At 42.0% G+C, this 16380-nt stretch overlaps 1 protein-coding gene across 1 annotated transcript in view; it reads right to left on the reverse strand.

The window, feature by feature from the left end:
• Positions 1-15883, reverse strand: part of LOC142661623 (free fatty acid receptor 2-like) — a 30470-nt gene extending 14587 nt beyond the window's left edge. The window contains exon 1 of the mRNA XM_075839043.1: positions 15699-15883. The gene's annotated coding sequence lies outside the window, so the exon portion shown is untranslated. The remainder of the gene's footprint in view (positions 1-15698) is intronic.
• Between the last annotated feature and the right edge of the window lie 497 nt (positions 15884-16380).

Genomic DNA, 16380 nt, shown 5'->3' on the forward strand with positions numbered 1-16380 from the left:
GTATAATACAGGATATATCTCAGGATCAGTACAAGATAAGTAATGTAATGTACAGTATGTACACAGTGACTCCACCAGCAGAATAGTGAGTGCAGCTCTGGAGTATAATACTGGATGTTACTCAGGATCAGTACAGGATAAGTAATGTAATGTATGTACACAGTGACTCCACCAGCAGAATAGTGAGTGAAGCTCTGAAGTATAATACAGGATATAACTCAGGATCAGTACAGGATAAGTAATGTAATGTATGTACAGAGTGACTCCACCAGCAGAATAGTGAGTGCAGCTCTGGAGTATAATACAGGATATATCTCAGGATCAGTACAGGATAAGTAATGTATGTACACAGTGACTCCACCAGCAGAATAGTGAGTGCAGCTCTGGAGTATAATAAAGGATGTAACTCAGGATCAGTACAGGATAAGTAATGTAATGTATGTACACAGTGACTCCACCAGCAGAATAGTGAGTGCAGCTCTGGAGTATAATACAGGATGTAACTCAGAATCAGTACAGGATAAGTAATGTAATGTATGTACACAGTGACTACACCAGCAGAATAGTGAGTGCAGCTCTGGAGTATAATACAGGATGTAACTCAGGATCAGTACAGGATAAGTAATATAATATATGTACACAGTGACTCCACCAGCAGAATAGTGAGTGCAGCTCTGGAGTATAATACAGAATGTAACTCATTACGGCACGTTATGTATTTACAATGTGACTCAACTTCAATTATGTAGATTAATTCTATATTTAAATTTCAAAAATAAAATATAATTTTAATGAGCACAGGATGTCAAATTAGAAAGTGTGTGATAAAGTAAATCATTATTTGTAACGTTATTGATTACGTGAACACAAAGTGGCTGAACATTTTTTTGGTGAATTCCTTGAATCCTTCTTATCCACAATGTTTTTAGACCACGTAGGATATATTTTTCTTAACAATCTTCCAATGCCATATAAATGCCTGCATGCTGATTGTTTCCCTGTGTAAATATAGAACAGGGGCTGCCTATAAACAACTTTAAAGGGCACTTCATACTTTTATAGTCCGCAGTGTTTGCGCCAGAATATTATTGCTCTGATTTGCTTGTTCATTCTCCTTGTAAAATAAATGGCCGTGTTATGTTTAGGTGTGAGGATTGTACAGACTACGTGTCCTCATACACCCTTCATCTGCCGAGTCTAGTGATAGATGTCACTTATATGGCGCAACTAACTCAGCCGCGGAAACGATTACTTATACTTTATATTATCTATCTATCTATCTATCTATCTATCTGTCTGTCTGTCTGTCTGTCTGTCTGTCTGTCTGTCTGTCTGTCTATCTATCTATCTATCTATCTATCTATCTATCTATCTATCTATCTATCTATCTATCTATCTATCTATCTATCTCACATCTATCTATCTGTCTGTCTGTCTGTCCGTCCGTCCGTCCATCTATCCATCTATCTATCTATCTATCTATCTATCTATCTATCTATCTCATATCTATCTCTCTATCTCATATCTATCTATCTATCTATCTATCTATCTATCTATCTATCTATCTATCTATCTATCTATCTATCTATCTATCTATCTATCATCTATCTCATATCTATCTCTCTATCTCATATCTATCTATCTATCTATCTATCTATCTATCTATCTATCTATCTATCTATCTATCTATCTATCTATCTATCTATCTATCTATCTATCTATCTATCTATCTATCTATCTCATATCTATCTATCTTCTATCTATCTATCTATCTATCTATCTATCTATCTATCTATCTATCTATCTATCTATCTATCTATCTATCTATCTATCTCATATCTATCTCTCTATCTCATCTCTATCTATCTATCTATCTATCTATCTATCTATCTATCTATCTATCTATCTATCTATCTATCTATCTCATATCTATCTATCTATCTATCTATCTATCTATCTATCTATCTATCTATCTATCTATCTATCTATCTATCTATCTATCTATCTCATATCTATCTATCTATCTATCTATCTATCTATCTATCTATCTATCTATCTATCTATCTCATATCTATCTATCTATCTATCTATCTATCTATCTATCTATCTATCTATCTATCTATCTATCCATCCATCCATCCATCCATCCATCTATCTATCTATCTATCTATCTATCTATCTATCTATCTATCTATCTATCTATCTATCTATCTATCTATCTATCTATCTATCTATCTATCTATCTATCTATCTATCTCATATCTATCTATCTATCTATCTATCTATCTATCTATCTATCTATCTATCTATCTATCTATCTAAAGTGGAGGCATGGCCGCGTGGGCGTGGCATCTGGTTAAACGACCAATCATATTGCCTCTACAACACGTGTGCAGCTTAGCTGTCTGAGACACAGGTGACAATTTATTGGCGGTGGGGAAGAAATGGTTAATGTATTATGGATGCGTTTTCCTATCCAGTAATCGGTAACATAAGGTGTTTTCCACCTGCTGCTTATTAGCGAAACCAATTTAGTGTGATTATTATACGGGAAAGCTGGACGAGATAGGACGGGGGAAAGGTTGTTGCCGGCTTCCTGCGCCCAATAATAACTCATTAAGAACAGGTGGACAGGACATCCAGACAAAGAATAAAACAAAGAAAATTATTTTAGCGAGACGTAGGGTTGGCGGCAATGATTAACAAACCAACCGCGAACAACGGTTATTACGCTAAGTCCATGTGACTTAAACAGCGACTTCTCACCATTAAAAATGTGTTTACATCTGACTGAATCTGCACAATCTAATGTGTTTGGGATCTCCTGATATAGAATTTAAGCCTAGGAGATAAGCGGCATCACCTGTGCCTGAGAAACGCTTATCATTTCCTTACAAAAACAACTCAGCTGAGCTGAAAGTGTGCGTTTGGCCTTGTACACACCCTGCAGATTTGATGCAGTTTGAACATGCATTTTTTAAACCAAAACCAGAATTGGATATAGAAGAGGACACACCTAAAGTCCTTCTGTTATACATTTCTTCGGTTTAGATTCTGTTCCTGGGCTTAAAAAATAAATGCAAAAGCTGCTACAAATCTGCACTGTGTGAACAAGGCCTTTTTTTTTTTTTTTTTTTCGGAAAAACAATTAACATAGCTGCTGGCAGTCATTTTACTGGCTTGGCAGGTTTAAGGCGAATGTCCATCATTTAGTATTTTTTATTTAATTAGATCCGACTTTCTATGCTTATTAATTTCTTAATTTATCTTAAATAAGGAGTCAGAGCTTTTTTTCCTGAAACAGAGCTCCAAATCCCCTGCTGCTGTCCTTCACATGGCCATAGAGTTTCATGATAAAATTTTGTATCTCTGCAGCCACCACTAGAGGGAGCAGAAGAGCGGACTGCATACAAATTATACATTGAACTCAATAATAAACCTGTCTTCAGTCATTTCTAAAGCAATGCCGGCCTTAGGGCTGTACGACGTGTCGACAGAGCGCATCACCTGTCACTACTTAAAGGGGCGCCACTGGCCTGGGCACCCTTATTCCACTCATGTCCAAAAATATGTAAAGTCAACTGCACATGATGTTGCTACATTCCCTAGTTAATTCAATGGATGGTGCTATTTGGGCATCTATCTGTCAGGGATATTCGGGCAATGTATGATTGTATCATTTGGGCACCATAAGGGGGCGTCAATAATAGGAAATGTACAGGGCGCCGACCAATCTCAAGCTGCTCCTAAGCTTCCCCTACCCTCATATCTCTTAAAGGAGCACTCCAAATAGAAATGAGAACTGAAGTTTGCACAGAGACACTTTCTGGGGGCTTCAGCGTACCCCATGTCAGAAGTCTTAGGGTTTCAGGAGTCTTAAATGGTGTCTCTCTCCTTGCAGGCATTACTTGTGGGGGTGGGTGGAGTACCCAACACTCTAGGGAAGACTCGGTCTGGAGTGTCCCTTTAAATATATCCGGAGTGTAAACTCGTCATCCTGATCACTGATGGGATTAGCCAGAAATTAACACTTGGGTTTAATGGCCTTGAATGACATAAACAGATTACCAGCTCTATATGGACACTCAACTTATGGCAGGTTTCCTCATTAATAGAGTATTGTTCGTTAGGATTACTGTTAACAATGATCGTTTCTATGGCAACGATCCCAAGTGATCGATAATGACCTGAATCATTAGTGGTGATGACTCATTTTGTCTCCTCGGTATTATAGTCATCCATCAATAGGACAGTGTAGGATGAGGTCAGTGGTCTGGATGACAATATCTTGATTCATAGAGCATCTCTTTAAAGGGCGTGTCAACTTCTGCAACCAACGGTTTATTGACTATTTAAGACTAATTAAGACTTGCAATAAAATTACTTTATTTTTCATTTTATTTTCGCTGTATTGGATCAACAGAAATAAATGGTTGCAAAAGTCCACACACCCAATAACAGAACTTTATATCGGAGACTTTCTATCAGTGATGATCAGGATTTCAAAATTAATAGAAATGTATAAAGTCTTTTATATTTATGTATTTTTTATTTGCTTATGATGTATCGTTTCCGACCATGAGTTTACCAACTCTGTCCCACCATGGGTGGAGCTTAGTTGTCACATGACTAAATGAACCGGCTAACTCATTAACAAAGAGAAAAACATAAGATGCTGTTTTTTAGACTGTAACCGAGGGCAGGAAGCTGCAGCCACAGCCATTTTGGAGGGTATGTAGAGCTGTATTCAGTCACCCGGTCACCCATCTGCATACAGGAATACACAGACTCTTCCTTGATCTTTCTTTCACTTCTCTCCATTTCTGTGATTCTTGTTACTTACAGTAGTCACACCTATATGTGCTTATTCTTTTTTCTAATCAAATCTTTCTTTTTTATTGAGAAAAGAAAAGGAAAACATCCTTACAAGAGCATTATGACACGGAGGAAGCGTGCGGCACGCAAGTCGCCGTTCCCGATAAGCATATAGATTACAGGATGAAAAACATTGGGTCATAAACAATGATAACTATTTACTGAGTTTCCGTATCACAATATGAGACTGTTAAGTCATATAAGGGTATGTTCACACTGAGTTTTTTTGCAGGCAGAAAATTCTGCCTCAAAATTCCATGGGAAGCGTTTTTGGCCGTTTTTTGGCGCATTTTCCCACGTGGTTTCCGAGTCAAAAAATGTGTCAAAAATCTCTGTGTGAACTGGCCCTAAGAGAAATCCGATGAAAATGTATGGTATGAGAGCATATGCGATGAAAAGGTCTTCCTGTCGAAAAATGGGGGAGGTGTGGAATGGGGGGTGGTGAGCCAGCGAGGTCTTTGAGCATCCAATCTAAGCGAGTGACTAGAGGGTCTGTGTGGCAGTACTGGGGGAGGCGCGTGAAAGGTTAGTCATGGTGTCCACACTTTCAGATAATCGGCATGTTTCCTCAGTTTCCAGCTCGAGATCTCCTCCATCCAACATATGGATTCCATCCTACCCAACCAGCCATTGAAGGTTGGAGGTCCCGTTGACTTCCAATGGAGTGGAATCAATAATTTGGCCACTCTGATCATCTGAGTAACCATGTCATTAGAATTGGGGCGGAATTGTCTGATGGGATCCAGAGGAGGATCAAAGGGGCGTTAAGGAGGAACCCTAAGGGGGGATTCACACGAGCGTGTATTCCGTCCGTGCGGGCCGCGTGGTTTTCACGCGCCACGCATCGACCAATACAAGTCTATGGGGCAGTACAGACAGTCCGTGCTTTTTGCGCAGCGTTTGTTCGCTGCGTACAAAATGCGACAGGTTCAATAACTCTGCGTATTTCGCGCATCACGCACCCATTGAAGTCAATGGGTGCGTGAAAACCACGCAGGTTGCACGGAAGCACTTCCGTGCGAACCGACTGAAACAGCGCACCAGCTGTCAAAAGGATGAATGTAAACAGAAAAGCACCACGTGCTTTTCTGTTTCCGAACATCCAAATGGAGTGTCTTTGAGACAATCGAACCGAACTTCACCGGGTTCGGCCGAACTCGTTTTGGCCGAACCCGGCAAAATAAATTCCGGTACGCGACGTCAGGAGATAGTCACTGTCCAGGGTGCTGAAAGAGTTAAACTGTTTCAGCACCCTGGACAGTGACTACCGATCCCAATAAACATGAACCTGTAAAAAAAAAAAGAAGTTCTGACTTACCGATAACTCCCGGCTTCTTCCTCCAGTCTGACCTCCCGGGATGACAATTCAGTCCAAGTGACAGCTGCAGCCAATCACAGGCCAAGCACAGGCTGCAGCGGTCACATGGACTGCCGCGTCATCCAGGGAGGTGGGGCCAGATGTCGAGAGGCGCGTCACCAAGGACGCGTCACCAAGGCAACGGCCGGGAGAGAAGTTCTCGGTAAGTACAAACTTTTTTTTTTTTTAACAGGTTGCTGTATATTGTGTTCGGCATTCACTGTCGAGGGTGCTGAAAGAGTTACTGCCGATCAGTTAGCTCTTTCAGCACCTTGGACAGTGACGGGCGTCGACTAGCCTCATCTCTATGATGGCGGCTGCGCGAAAATCACGCAGCCGCGCATCATACACGGATGACACACGTAGCTGTCAAATGGTTTTTGCGCAAAAACGCAACGTCCGTCTGTATCTGCCCTAATGATGTGCCCTTCCGTAGAGCATCAGACACCATATCCCAGAAGGGTTTGATTGAAGGGCGATCCCACCACATGTGAGATGTTACCAACTTGGGATTTGCATCTCCAACATTTGTTGGATGGGATCAACTTAATTTTATACAAAAAAAATCCGGTGTTCCATACCATCTGGTTACGACTTTAACCCCTTCGCGCACCCGGACGTGCCATTATGTCCGGGTGCGGGGGTTGATGTTTTGAGCGCACTCACGCGCTCCATATGCTGCGGGTGTCGGCTGTGTTTCACTTTTGGCAAGTGAATGGGGACAGTTTGGAGCACATACAATATTTGAGAGGGATGTAAGTCTGTCTATATGTGCTTATTCTGATATATAGACCAGGGGAAGACACTCCAAATCTGGGGTCAAAACACCCACATGACAGCCCACGCCGGACCGTCATGGGGCATATTTCTAGAAGAAACCTTGAACATATACATGCCCTTTAAAATACTTTATCTTTTGTATCTTTGAATGATAAAATGTTTATTTAATCGCCAAGTTCCCTGCGACAATAGATGTGACTTAAGAAAAAATGATTGTTAGATTAAAGAGAGGAAATGGAAAGAGCCGCTGATAATTGCGCTGCGCCTTAATGACATCACTGCCGAGAGGCAATTATGATAATTAGATCAGTGGCGAATGGCCGTCCGTGTGCGGTTCTCACCCTGCAGCAACGTGTCACATAGGTTATGAGAAAAGATGTAAAGCTCACAGGCAGAGAACCTCCGATATTAACCATAATCGTACACATCTTTATTGGATTTACAATTTGTGTCATATTACATATTATCAAATGTCAAATAATGAATGATGGTTACTGTAGTTGGGGGTAGAACACAAAATCATACTAGTTCAGAAATAATCTACATGAAAAGTCACTGTGTATATACATTACATTACTTATCCTGTACTGATCCTAAGTTACATCCTGTATTATACTCCAGAGCTGCACTCGCTATTCTGCTGGTGGAGTCACTGTGTACATACATTACATTACTTATCCTGTACTAATCCTGAGTTACATCCCGTATTATACTCCAGAGCTGCACTCACTATTCTGCTGGTGGAGTCACTGTGCACATACATTACATTACTTATCCTGTACTAATCCTGAGTTACATCCCGTATTATACTCCAGAGCTGCACTCACTATTCTGCTGGTGGAGTCACTGTGTACATACATTACTTATCCTGTACTAACCCTGAGTTACATCCTGTATTATACTCCAGAGCTGCACTCACTATTCTGCTGGTGAAGTCACTGTGTACATACATTACATTACTTATCCTGTACTGATCCTGAGTTACATTCTGTATTATACCCCAGAGCTGCACTTACTATTCTGCTGGTGGAGTCACTGTGTACATACATTACATTACTTATCCTGTACTGATCCTGAGTTACATCCTGTATTATACTCCAGAGCTGCACTCACTATCCTGCTGGTGGAGTCACTGTGTACATACATTACATTACTTATCCTGTACTGATCCTAAGTTACATCCTGTATTATACTCCAGAGCTGCACTCGCTATTCTGCTGGTGGAGTCACTGTGCACATCACATACATTACATTACTTATCCTGTACTAATCCTGAGTTACATCCCGTATTATACTCCAGAGCTGCACTCACTATTCTGCTGGTGGAGTCACTGTGTACATACATTACTTATCCTGTACTAACCCTGAGTTACATCCTGTATTATACTCCAGAGCTGCACTCACTATTCTGCTGGTGAAGTCACTGTGTACATACATTACATTACTTATCCTGTACTGATCCTGAGTTACATTCTGTATTATACCCCAGAGCTGCACTTACTATTCTGCTGGTGGAGTCACTGTGTACATACATTACATTACTTATCCTGTACTGATCCTGAGTTACATCCTGTATTATACTCCAGAGCTGCACTCACTATTCTGCTGGGGGAGTCACTGTGTACATACATTACATTACTTATCCTGTACTGATCCTGAGTTACATCCTGTATTATACTCCAGAGCTGTACTCACTATTCTGCTGGTGGTATCACGGTGTACATACATTACATTACTTATCCTGTACTGACCCTGAGTTACATCCTGTATTATACTCCAGAGCTGCAGTCACTATTCTGCTGGTGGAGTCACTGTGTACATACATTACATTACTTATCCTGTACTTATCCTGAGTTACATCCAGCATTATACTCCAGAGCTGCACTCACTATTCTGCTGGTGGAGTCACTGTGTACATACATTACATTACTTATCCTGTACTGATCCTGAGTTACATCCTGTATTATACTCCAGAGCTGCACTCACTATTCTGCTGGTGGAGTCACTGTGTACATACATTACTTATCCTGTACTGATCCTGAGTTACATCCTGTATTATACTCCAGAGCTGCACTCACTATTCTGCTGGTGGAGTCACTGTGTACATACATTACATTATTTATCCTGTACTGATCCTGAGTTACATCCTGTATTATACTCCAGAGCTGCACTCACTATTCTGCTGGTGGAGTCACTGTGTACATACATTACATTACTTATCCTGTACTGATCCTGAGTTATATTCTGTATTATACTCCAGAGCTGCACTCACTATTCTGCTGGTGGAGTCACTGTGTACATACATTACATTACTTATCCTGTACTGATCCTGAGTTACATCCTGTATTATACTCCAGAGCTGCAGTCACTATTCTGCTGGTGGAGTCATTGTGTACATACATTACATTACTTATCCTGTACTGATCCTGAGTTATATTCTGTATTATACTCCAGAGCTGCACTCACTATTCTGCTGGTGGAGTTACTGTGTACATACATTACAATACTTATCCTGTACTGATCCTGAGTTACATCCAGCATTATACTCCAGAGCTGCACTCACTATTCTGCTGGTGGAGTCACTGTGTACATACATTACATTACTTATCCTGTACTGATCCTGAGTTACATCCTGTATTATACTCCAGAGCTGCACTCACTATTCTGCTGGTGGTGTCACTGTGTACATACATTACATTACCTTTCCTGTACTGATCCTGAGTTACATCCTGTATTATACTCCAGAGCTGCACTCACTATTCTGCTGGTGGTGTCACTGTGTACATACATTACATTACCTTTCCTGTACTGATCCTGAGTTATATCCTGTATTATATTCCAGAGCTGCACTCACTATTCTGCTGGTGGAGTCACTGTGTACATACATTACATTATTTATCCTGTACTGATCCTGAGTTACATCCTGTATTATACTCCAGAGCTGCACTCACTATTCTGCTGGTGGTGTCACTGTGTACATACATTACATTACCTTTCCTGTACTGATCCTGAGTTATATCCTGTATTATACTCCAGAGCTGCACTCACTATTCTGCTGGTGGAGTCACTGTGTACATACATTACATTATTTATCCTGTACTGATCCTGAATTACATCCTGTATTATACCCCAGAGCTGTATTTACAATTCTGCAGGATTCAGAGATTATTATTTGTAGCTGTATACAGTAAATACATGAGACAATGAAAATAACAAGTACAATAAACATGAGCTTGCTGAGTGACAGACTAGAACAGAAGGAGTGAAGGCTCTTCCCACAAGGGTTTACAATCTATGAGATGAAATCTTGCAGTATACCCTGCTGGTTCAGTGTCTGCACAAGACTTGTTCTGGTGATTTGCATTCTGGCAAGTGTCGTCTTTACACCAGGATCTGTACAGGATAATGTAAGGCTTGTAGCTGCATGATGGATGATGGGTCACACGATGTTCCTGTATTCTCTCCTACTATCACTAAAAAGTGAACGGAACATGAAACTCTTCTGTGCATTTTCTTGTAAACCCATCGTAGTTTTAGCTCTTTGTATCATCCTGAGTTTTCGAGCTCTAGAAGGCCTTGAATTGTCCTGTTCCCTCAAGTTGTCAAAAACGCTGTTCAGATGTTTCTTAGTTATTTCTACTGGAAATTCTGGAAGACGACCAATATGGCTGCTAATCCAGCTATTCTACAGACCTGTCTATTTTGAGACAGACAAAATGCATTTATTAACAGTTCTATCAGAGTGCCCCATAAACTGTGCCATCAGAGTGCACCCAATAAAGAGGGCAAGCAGAGTGCCCCCTGATACACAATGCCAGAAGAATGCCCCTGATAAAAAAAGTGTGCCAGAAGTGTGCTTCACATAAACAGTACCAGAAGAGTGCCCCCTGATAAATAGTGTCAGAAGAGTGCCCCCTCATAAATAGTCTCACTAGAGTGCCCCCAGATAAATAATGGCAGAGTAGTGCCCCCTGATGAATAGTGGCAGAAGAGTCCCCCCTGATGAATAGTGGCAGAAGAGTGCCCCCTGATAAATAGTGGCAGAAGAGTGCCCCTGATAAATAGTGGCAGAAGAGTGCCCCTGATAAATAGTGGCAGCAGAGTGCCCCTTCATAAATAGTCTCAGCAGAGTGTTCCCTGATAAACATTGGCAGAATAGTGCCCCCTGATAAATATGGGCAGAAGAGTGCCCCCTGATGAATAGTGGCAGAAGAGTGCCCCCTTATAAATATGGGCAGAAGAGTGCCCCCTGATAAATAGTGCCAGAAGAATGCCCCCTGATAAACTGTGCCAGAAGAGTGCCCCCTGATAGTGCCAGAAGAGTGCCCCCTGATAAAAAGTTCAGCACGCTCCTTCCACTGTTTTATTAACTGTAAGTGGGTCCCATGCTATTTCATCATTTATTAGATGTTGGAGCTTTGTTTGTTGCTATACAGAACACAAATCCCCACAATTCTGTCTGCTTGTAGTCACCACTGGGGGGGGGGGGGGGGGGGGCTCTCTGTATACAGATTTATGCAGACCTCATTGAAGTCAATGGCAGCAATATAAATAGATATAAAGCTAGCTCCATCTAGTGGTGGCTGCCGGTAGCCTTTGTGGGAGACTTCCCTGCTCTACCAGGAGACTGAGAGATCTCCCTTATTCAGGGGCATTCCCAGACAGTCCAGAGAGGAACCTCGGGGGCGGACACAACCACCAGAATCCGCCAGAATCTACGCAGCGATGTCAACCGTCTCCACTCAGCTTCATCACATAGCGATTTTTCTCATCTCTTATTACTGAAATGAAAAAGAAAACCTCCCAGTGACGTCAGATCCTCTTTTCTTCAGCTTTATGTGAAACCAACGGAGCCGCAAATTTACCTCAAGAGATGAAAACATTCTAAGAAAAGCGGAAGGTTCCGAAAGTGAGTGAAGATTCTATCACCATGGTAACAGCGAAACAAACGGAAACATCTGATTATATGTGGAGGCAAAACATCCTCCATCACCGAGCAGAAGGGAGACGTCATATATCATTATCCTGTACCCCAAGTGTCAGTGTATCATTATCCTGTACCCCAAGTGTCAGTATATCATTATCATGTACCCCAAGTGTCAGTGCCATTATCCTGTACCCCAAGTGTCAGTGCCATTATCCAGTACCCCAAGTGTCAGTGCCATTATTCGGTACCCCAAGTGACAGTGTATCATTATTCTGTACCTCAAGTGTCAGTGTGTCATTATCCTGTACCTCAAGTGTCAGAGTGTCATTATCCTGTACCTCAAGTGTCAGTGTGTCATTATCCTGTACCTCAAGTGTCAGTGTGTCATTATCCAGTACCCCAAGTGTCAGTGCCATTATTCGGTACCCCAAGTGACAGTGTATCATTATTCTGTATCCCAAGTGTCAGTGTATCATTATCCTGTACCCCAAGTGTCAGTGTGTCATTATTCTGTACCTCAAGTGTCAGTGTGTCATTATCCTGTACCTCAAGTGTCAGAGTGTCATTATCCTGTACCTCAAGTGTCAGTGTGTCAATATCCTGTACCTCAAGTGTCAGTGTGTCATTATCCTGTACCTCAAGTGTCAGTGTATCATTATCCTGTTCTCCCTAGTGTCAGTGTGTCATTATCCTGTACCTCAAGTGTCATGGTGTCAATATCCTGTTCCTTAAGTGTCAGTGTGTCAATATCCTGTACCTCAAGTGTCAGTGTGTCATTATCCTGTACCTCAAGTGTCAGTGTGTCATTATCCTGTACCTCAAGTGTCATTGTGTCATTACCCTGTACCTCAAGTGTCAGTGTATCATTATCCTGTACCTCAAGTGTCAGTGTGTCATTATCCTGTACCTCAAGTGTCAGTGTGTCATTATCCTGTACCTCAAGTGTCAGTGTATCATTATCCTGTACCTCAAGTGTCAGTGTATCATTATCCTGTACCTCAAGTGTCAGTGTGTCATTATCCTGTACCCCAAGTGTCAGTGTATCATTATCCTGTACCCCAAGTGTCAGTGTGTCATTATCCTGTACCCCAAGTGTCAGTGTATCATTATCCTGTACCCCAAGTGTCAGTGTGTCATTATCCTGTACCCCAAGTGTCAGTGTCATTATCCTGTACCCCAAGTGTCAGTGTGTCATTACCCTGTACCCCCAGTGTCAGTGTGTCATTATCCTGTACCCCCAGTTCAGTGTATCATTATCCTGTACCCCAAGTGTCAGTGTATCATTATCCTGTACCTCAAGTGTCAGTGTATCATTATCCTGTACCCCAAGTGTCAGTGTGTCATTGTCCTGTACCCCAAGTGTCAGTGTCATTATCCTGTACCCCAAGTGTCAGTGTCATTATCCTGTACCCCAAGTGTCAGTGTATCATTATCCTGTACCCCCAGTGTCAGTGTATCATTATCCTGTACCCCAAGTGTCAGTGTATCATTATCCTGTACCCCAAGTGTCAGTGTGTCATTATCCTGTACCTCAAGTGTCAGTGTATCATTATCCTGTACCCCAAGTGTCAGTGTATCATTATCCTGTACCCCCCAGTGTCAGTGTGTCATTATCCTGTACCCCAAGTGTCAGTGTATCATTATCCTGTACCCCAAGTGTCAGTGTGTCCCAAGTGTCAGTGTGTCCTTATCCTGTACCCCCAGTGTCAGTGTGTCATTATCCTGTACCCCCAGTGTCAGTGTGTCATTATCCTGTACCCCAAGTGTCAGTGTGTTATATAGATATATACTGGTATATCCTTTGATCCCGGTTGCTCCATAACTAGACATAGTTACTTTTTGAATCTTTGGGAAAGCTACATAGGAGAAAGCACAATTCGGACTGTCCTGGTGACCACCCGGCTTTCCTAGGATCAGATGTGACTACAAAACAGCTAAGTAGGACAACCTGCCAGCAGAGGAGAACTCTACTACTTATAGTCACTATTTATTCATTTTAGGGGGAACACATTTTAAGGAAAACTATTGTTCATGGCATCGACCAGGTCCCGGCCCCCGGCTCTTGATGCCGATTGTTGGTCTTTAGTTGGTTGATATGGGATATAGGAGCTGGTAACAGCAATGAGGCACGAGGCGCTGATGCCTCCTACATAGGATTGACCTACAGATACAGAGCCCCCCTTTAGTTGGAAGTGGACACCCCAAGCTGCTGAGGTCCCTGTCCTTGCTGCTGGCACGGTCTGAGCAGTGCCCACTCATCTGGCATGCGGCGGGTTCCATATTTCCGATGACTAGTTTTTGGCGCGCACCAATCACAAACAAACTTCTAGGTGACAAGCAATAGATGGCGCGGTGTCTGCCCCTTGGCACCAGCGTAGAATGAACTGAGACGCATCACACTGCCTAGTCTCTTATCGGATACAGGCAGCTCCACGTCTTCAGGAAAAACGCAAGCAGATCTGGACTTAAAGGGACACTCCACCCAAGATGCCTCACTCCCACAGAGGTTGTCACAGCCCCGCCCCTCTACACTGGATAGTAATTGGACCTTGTATGACGTCATTATACTGTTTTATATAACTAAAGCAGAACAGTTCAGTAACCTTCCAATATACTTTGCATTCCTCACCATTGTTAAGATCTCTGCTTGCTGTCAGTGAATACTAACATTCTTGTGTACACCCAGAGACTGAAAACTTCTCACAGCTGAGGGGTTTGAGTCTAGACAATCCTCTGAGAGCTAAATATATAGCATTAGCACACAATTTGCAAGATATATGCTTGCTGTCAGTGAATGGTAACATTCTTATTTATACCTGGAGACTGAAAACATTTCTCAGCCAAGGGTTTCCAGTCTAGACAATCCGCTGTGACCTAAAAACATCAGTAGCACAATTTTTTTAAGATCTATGCTTGCTGTCAGTGAATGATAACATTATTGTTAATACCTAGGGGCTGAAAACATCTCTTAACCAGGGGTTGCCAGTCTAGACAATCCTCCCTGAGCTAAATACATCAGTAGCACACCATTTTTAAAATGTATGCTTGCTGTCAGTGAATGGTAACATTCTTTTATTTACCTAGAGGCTAAAACTTTTCTTAACTGAGGGTTTCCCGTCTAGATAATTCCTCCGTGAGCTGAATACATCAGTAGCACACCATTTCTCTTCTCTGCTGATAGTTTGTTACAATGTATCAGTGCAGTTACAAGAGCGAGAGAGAGAGATGTAGCAGAGCCAAGGTACTCCTCTAACAGTTGGCATGCATGTTCTTCAGATAAATAAGCAGCTTTTCCTGTAGTTCTGTATGAAAATGCTCCTCAGCTCTGCTACATTATAATAGAATATAGACACATACTGTAGATATTTGTCATTTAACTCTCAGCTTTGCATCTTTTGTGTATCACGACAACGGCGTGATTTTTGATTTACCGGCAGTCCTATGTAAAAATACAGTACAGATAGCAAATTGAGATCTCATGAGGCTTTAAGCCAAATGAAACCCAGTTCTTCAACATCTGACAAACTCAGCTCTGAATATTATAACAGACACATAGATATGATAGAGAAGTAGTCGAGATGACGTAATTTACTCATTTAATTAGATCTTTATGTTTTGTGCACGATAATGCCAGAGGTTTACCTGCAGTCCTATGTAAAACCACAAATAACCTATCATGATATCACCATAAGCAGTGGCATATGACTCAGCTACACCTAGCAGTCTCAGCTCTGCTACATCTGTATAAAAGCAACTTACTTGCAGGATGTAGATGTGTTCTGATGGGTGATCCGCAGTCTCTCCTATGTCTGGGCTCCGCTGGTAGATTCAGTGTCCAGGTCCTCAGCAGATGTAATGGTGCAGCAAGTGGTGTGCTGGTGAGAGGGAGCTGCCGTCATCATCATCATCCTCATCATCATCATCATCCTCATCATCACCCCAGACCGGAGTCTCCTGTGCTGTGGAGATGGGAGGCAGGACCTGCGGAGGTCTAGAGACGATGGATTATGACTACAGGAACCAATCCCTAGACAGCGCACTCCTCCAATGCTGCGGAACTACAACTCCTATTTTCCTCAACTATTCCCCCTTTCGTCTTAAACTGTTGGATCCTATGAGTCATTTATGATAACATGATCCTATTACAGGATGTAGGGAATTACTCCACATCAATTTACGTTTTTCTGCAGGACTTCTCTATCTGGGAAGCAGTAAGAGCTCTTGCTCATCCTGAGCTTCCTGGTTCATGAATAGAATGCCAGAGTGACAGTGAAAACTAGAACTGTAGGAGAAAGGGAACTGGGGAGGAATATAAAGGCCCCTTTACTTCGGATCCATCGCTTTATAGACATTTATATGCCGTTCAGTATCTGCAGAAAGCTGGGTGACAACTCTCATAGGCACTGTAATGGCAGGAATCAGTGATCGTCACCCAGGAGAG

The sequence above is a fragment of the Rhinoderma darwinii genome, chromosome 10 (genome assembly GCF_050947455.1).
Source record: "Rhinoderma darwinii isolate aRhiDar2 chromosome 10, aRhiDar2.hap1, whole genome shotgun sequence".
NCBI classification, from domain to species: Eukaryota; Metazoa; Chordata; class Amphibia; order Anura; family Rhinodermatidae; genus Rhinoderma; species Rhinoderma darwinii.